Source organism: Catharus ustulatus, chromosome 2 (genome assembly GCF_009819885.2).
Source record: "Catharus ustulatus isolate bCatUst1 chromosome 2, bCatUst1.pri.v2, whole genome shotgun sequence".
Classification (NCBI taxonomy): domain Eukaryota; kingdom Metazoa; phylum Chordata; class Aves; order Passeriformes; family Turdidae; genus Catharus; species Catharus ustulatus.
In genome coordinates, this window is record NC_046222.1 from 37,478,051 (window position 1) to 37,484,313 (window position 6,263).

General features: G+C 38.7%; 1 long non-coding RNA gene across 1 annotated transcript in view; it reads left to right on the forward strand.

Moving 5' to 3' along the window:
• The window catches only part of LOC116992544, a 151,448-nt gene extending 146,121 nt beyond the window's left edge, over positions 1 to 5,327 (forward strand). The window contains exon 4 of the long non-coding RNA XR_004417071.1: positions 4,158 to 5,327. This is a non-coding gene — a long non-coding RNA (uncharacterized LOC116992544). The remainder of the gene's footprint in view (positions 1 to 4,157) is intronic.
• Positions 5,328 to 6,263: the final 936 nt, after the last annotated feature.

A 6,263-nucleotide genomic window follows, 5' to 3' on the forward strand; every position in this document is an offset into this window, starting at 1 on the left:
ATATATATATATATATTTTAAGAATCTCATTCCTCTGAAACCAACAGGTTTGTATTTGGGGACGTTTATTCCTCATGACCTTTGAATACTTGAAAAGATTTGTTGATTTTGTATTTTCTGTGTCTCCCTTGTACAACAGTAATACATCCACCAACAGCTCAGGGGGCCCTGCAGGGCTCCTGCAGTTCCAGAATTCATTCTATTTTCACTTGAGCTCTTGTAAGCAGATACACTGTGTGTACCTATCCAGTGGACAATGAGCATATACAAATCTGAGACATGATTTAAATGTCTATGATTTTTGGCGCTATCTGCACAAATGTATGACACAATGATTTCCCCTCTTATAAATATCATCTGCCTGGGATCATTTGGTATTGCTAATGCAGGTTTGCTCAAAAAGTCATATGAAGAGCTACAATATCTTCTAGTTTCCCTTGTGAAATGTTGTCTTTGTAATTTTGAAAAATTTCATCATGTTATTTCCTATATTCCATGTTTTATCTTTAATCATTCCAACACATCGCTCCATCATGTTCTTGCTGATGGTTCCATCCATTTGACATTAGTACATGTTTTGATTTCCAAATATTTACTTAATAAAAGTATCCTTTTATGAATCTCCACTATGCAAGATTATCCCTCATATCTTTATTAATACTCAAGAGATATTTTGAAATTAATTTCTCCTTGTTCGCATTTTAAAATTTTTATTAGCCTCCTTAATTTCTTTATTAGATGGTAGGTTACATCACAAATACTTTCATTGTCTTCAGAGCAGAGGACCAATGTGCATCCAGAGGTACTTATAGTTTTTGTATCTCTTAAATCAAACCTAGCTTTACAGAAATGCAGATTGCAGCTATTTCATTTCTATTCACAAAGTTTACTTGTGATCCATGAACACACAGAGGCAATACATAAAAATGAAAAGAGACAGCACTTATAAAACCACAGAGGCTATTTTATAGATTTTACAGACCTTGCACCTTTAAATCTTAAGCTTGATTCTTAGCTGTACTTCCTCAACAATCCCCAGGTCACCAGGCCATGGGATTCTTGACCTGAGGTATAAGGCTTGTAAAAGCTCTGATGAAGCTTTCACCCTTCATCAAGTAGTTGAGGATTTATTAAGAAACGGGAAACCTTTGGCTGTGTCGATTATTGCAGCAGGCCAGGAATGGGAGACATAAGATCCTGTGCTTTTTTTTATAAAGCCCCATGGATGTCTGGGTTCAGCCCCAGCCAGCAACCAAACACCACACAGCCACTTGCCCGCTGTCCCTGCAGCAGGAGGGGCAGGGAGAAGAGAGCAGGGAGCGGAAAAGTGAGAAAAGGAACTGTGTGGGAGAGGAAAACTGAGAATTAGTTGGGTACTAAACTGCTCAGTCTTGTCAGCACAGGGGCATCCATGAGCATGCCAGGAGGCAGAGCTGAGGCAGCTGGAGCACTGCTGCTGCCAGGAGCTGCAGCACTGCAGAGCTGGACACCTCAGGGCTGGCAGCTGCCTCCGAGGTTTGAAGACTACAATGGTGGATATTAAACTTTGTAATTATTATATCCCATTACTAAGTGATTGCATCCCATTTTAGATCTGGCTTTCTTTAAAGAGTTCAATCAGTGGTGGATAAGTCTGCATTTAGAGTCATGTGGGTCTGTGCCATCAAAGCTCAGGTGAGGCTTCCCAGGAGCTGTAAAGTGCTGCTTTGCGTGGCAGGTTGGACCCATTCCCATGTGCTGGCTGTATCAGGAGGTAGGAGTTATCTCCTCCCCAACTGCATCCTTGGGCCAAGGTTGTGTGGCTGCAGCCCCTGTTTCCGCTTGCCAGGAACCCAAAGCACTGCCTGGGGCTTGTATTTCCCTTGAACAAGCAGAGAATGTGAGCTCCAGCAGGGAGGATTTGCCACAACATTGCAAGCCATCAACTGCCCCAAGACATTGTGTTTCCATGTATACTGCTCTGCATTCCCACACCAGACTGCAGCTTAGGGCATGAAGATGGAGAATGACCCAAGAAAACAATACATGTGAGCTTATTGAGATGGAAACCCTAAAATGATTGCCATTTATATATATATATCTACACATACAGCCAGATGAATAAACACTGCAGGAACAGGCTTATAAAATGGGTAGATGGAGAAATAGATCTAGTGAACATGACAAATATTCATCTTGTTTTATTATGTTGGTCATAGAGTTTTCAATATTTCCAATCACTGTCTATATATTTTTGAGTGTTTTGATTATAAGTCTCTTTTGGACAGATCATTTCACTTTTTTCCATTAGTGTAATGTCTGCACTTGGATAGGGATGGAGACAGGAGGAGGAAGCATAATTCTTGGCCTTGAAGACCTTAGAACATCAAAGTCATCTACTGTAATGTCAGATTCTTAATATTAATAACTATGAGACTCATGAAAGGGCAGACTTTTACCCCTACTCCTGCCAATTTGCTCTATTTGTGTAGTTTTCATTAATCTCAGGCAGCCCCACTCATCAATTTCCCTGAAGGCTTTCTGCTGGCTGGATTTTTTACTGTCTGAACTACCTGAAATGAGGAGCTTTTATAATCCATTTGGGCTAACCATTTCTAGAGACTGGCTCCCTTTCCTATCAGCTCGGCTCCTTTCTCAATTTCATCAGCAAGGCTGCTGGAAGAATTCCTCTTCTTTCTGTTCCACTGTGACTATATGTTGAGGGTGTCTCAATTTTTTCACCTTTCCCAGGCAGTGAATCTTTTCTGATTGAATGAAGTTGAAGACACAAGCTGAGACATAATGACAGATCACTTTTGGATAGTTACCCAGAACCACTGGTGCAAAATAAAATTTTTGATCAGACTCTAACATTAATTATTAGTGTGTGTACATGAAAAAATGTAGCACAACAATTTTTTCCATGTGTGAGCACATACGCAGCAAACAATCTGACATTACTATTAAGCAAATGTTAAAAACCCCAAAATGCTGCATTTCTTTTTGTTTATTGCCCCTTATTGCCTCTGTTTTCCTAATTCATTTCTACCTCCAGATCAACAATAACAACAATAATTTGTAATCAAAAAGAAAATAACAGGGTGAAATAAAAGTTAAGAAAATCAAGTGATGGAAATGAAAACAATTGCTTACCACCAACCAACTAATGCTGAGAAAGGCATCAAGCAATGACCCCCCCACCAGTAACCTTCTCTCTAGCTCAGTGCTGAGTGAGATGTCACATGGTATGGAATATAAAACCATAGGATCATAGAAACACAGAATGCTTTGGGTTGGAATAGACCTTCAAGATCATCTTGTTCCAATCCCCCTGCCATGTGCAGGGACATCTTCAAAAGGATTAGATTGCACAGAGCCCCATCCAGCCTTTTAGGGATGGAGCATCCACAGCTTCTCTGGGCAACCTGATCCAGTGCTTCGCCACACTCACAGTAAAGAATTTCTTCCTAACAGCTAATCTAAAACTACTCTTTTTCATTTTGAAGTTATTCTGCCTTGCACTGTCACTACACTTATTTGTAAAACATCCCTCTACAACTTTCTTGTAGCCGCCTTTAGGTGCTGAAAGGCCACAAAAAGGTCACTGTAGAGCCTTCTCTTCTCCAGAATAAACAACACCAATGCTCTTGGTCTCTGTGATCTGGATGAACCTCTGATCTGGTTTTGGCTGTGATAGAATTAATTTTCTTCACAGTAGCTAGTATGAGGTTATGTGTCTTTTGTCTCAGCATAGCTGGCATTCAAAGAAATTTAAAAGCTTAGAAACCTGACAGAAACTAAAAAGTAACAGCCTCAGTCTTAATGAATGATAAAAGCTCCTTGCCCAGTGTCAAGTCAAGGAGACATGATGGCACAAAAGGCCAAAAAGAAAGAAATCCTGAAATAAACTAGACATTTTTGCAAGGTAGCCAGTAAAGAAGCAAAATTCAAGGCACAAGGTAAAAACAGCAGTTTGTGCCCTAGAAAATTCATAGACCTCTAAGCGATAAAAACTTCATGCTGTGTCAAATTTTCATAAAACTTCTTGCAGAGGAAGTTGTCAGGCATCAGTGCTTCTTGAATTGGTGCTGGATCAGTCCCAGATATTTCTGTTCACCCTGACCCTGGTTGCTTGCTATTCCTTGCTTCCCCATTCATTATGTTCATCTTCTTTGCAGGATTTTGGACGTGGCTGAAGCATGACTGTTAAAGGAACATCTTGCAGTGGCCCTTTCCTTGCACGGTTGTGAAGACCAAGCATATGAATTAATGGAAACAGAAGACACATGAATAGATTTGCATAGAAGTTGCATGGTACAGCAAGTTAACCTTTGTGTACCACTAGTTAGGCACCACTGACTTTTAAATCTTTAACAAAGATGCCATTTCTGAAGTCAAAACTTTCAAATCTACATAAACTCTGTAGAAGCCAGGTGCAACTATTATCAATTGCTGTGGAATTGAGCTACTCCAGCTTAACAGACAGCTCATTTCCTGTAAGAAACCAGGCAAATACCAATCTAGAAGAATTTTCTGTTATTGACTTGCAGAGAAACCTGCCAGGAAATTTTCATTTGCTCAGCCTCCATCCCTCGGAGTAGCATGCTGTGGCTTTTCTGGTTTTAATAACTCATCTTTGTGAATTATTATTGCTGCATTTGAAACATAGGACACAGAGATTCCAATCTTAATTAGTCATCTGATGCACTGCAACTGTAAATGGGATAATTTTCAGGAAATTAACATTCCCAAATTGTGCAGTCAAATATATTTCTTTGTTATAAGATGTGGTCAGTGTAGCTGCAATTGTGCCACCAAGTCCTTGGGATTTTTTGAGGGTCTTGTAGTACCCTCAGGCATGTGGTATGAGAGTGTCAGGTTGTATCATTTGAAAAGGTCAATGAAAGTAAAATGCTGTATTTTTCCTTTTGTAGCAAAAAAGCTGAAAACTGTAAACATTGCATGCATTCACCTCTTTTTTTTTAAATCTTTTATTAATAAAACAATCTAATATTTCTAGGGAATCATGAAAAGTTGAATGTGCATCACTGCTGCGTACAGGTACCAGCTTGTCCTGACAGATGAAGAAAAATCCTAGGCATGCAGGTGCCCATTTTACATATTTAGGCCATTTTTTTTACCCAGCCAGACTTCCAAGAATTGAGCCTGTGTATACTAATGAGCCTCTAAACTGATGATGCATCTATTTGTGAGCCAAAAATTCTGCCTGTAGAAACTTTGATTGGAGGTTCTTTGAAGAGCTGGAGCCATAAAAGTTGCATCTGGAATTGGATATCAAATAGGGAGAAAAGGTGGAAGGCTTCTGTCTCAGATATGTAACCCTTTAACCAAAGTCAAACATTAACCTGGGTGGTTTAAAAGAGAAGTTGTACAGAAAGTAAGCAGTTTAAATTAAATTATTAGAACAGACTTATATATATAATAAATTGGCTACATATGAGGAAAGCTGAATTAGATTATGGTTACTTTGGTTAGTGAATGAATTTTACAAATTATTCATATTCCACGTTTTGTCTGAAGTACCATCTTTTATTACAATAAAACCTGCTGTCACATGCATAAATATTGGTGCAGTAAAAGATATTTTGATTGACTGTTTCCTGGTAATTGACTCTAAATTAATTTCTCACATCTCTTTACCAATTTCACTTCATCCAGCTAGAAAAACTATTTCAAGAAGTAGAACTCTTGTAGAGGTCTTTACAGGTGCACATTCTCCTCCCCTCTCCCTCCTTCCCCATTTTATATAGTCATGTAGGCTAAACCAAAAAAAAAATCTGAAGATAAAGCATTGATGTACAACAATTCCAGCTGAATGCATAAAGTACTGTTGGAACAGCTATTCCTGGATAGAAAAGTTATGGAAAATATATTGTCTTTATAAATGGTGTGTAAGAATAACAAAGCATGATTTTCAGATTTCCTAATGGTTTTCTATTGAAAGCTGAACCTGGTCAAATAAATTATGATCTTTCTGAAATAACTGAGTAATTATCTTTCACTCCATCCATTTTCCTATCAGTAATATGTATATGCTGCCCAAAGTATTTAGGATCATGAGGGTTTTTTTTTCCTATGGAGCCTCAAATATAGAAAATGAAAGGCATTCTGTCATAACTAGTGTTGCAAATGATGTCTCGGGGTGAAGATATTCAATCACAATTTTCTTTGTTTTGGGGTAATATCTCATGTCCAGCACCTCCCTTGCTCATTAACGTGGTTTGAGGTACTGGGACACCTAGAGGGGCATATTTGGAGAACTA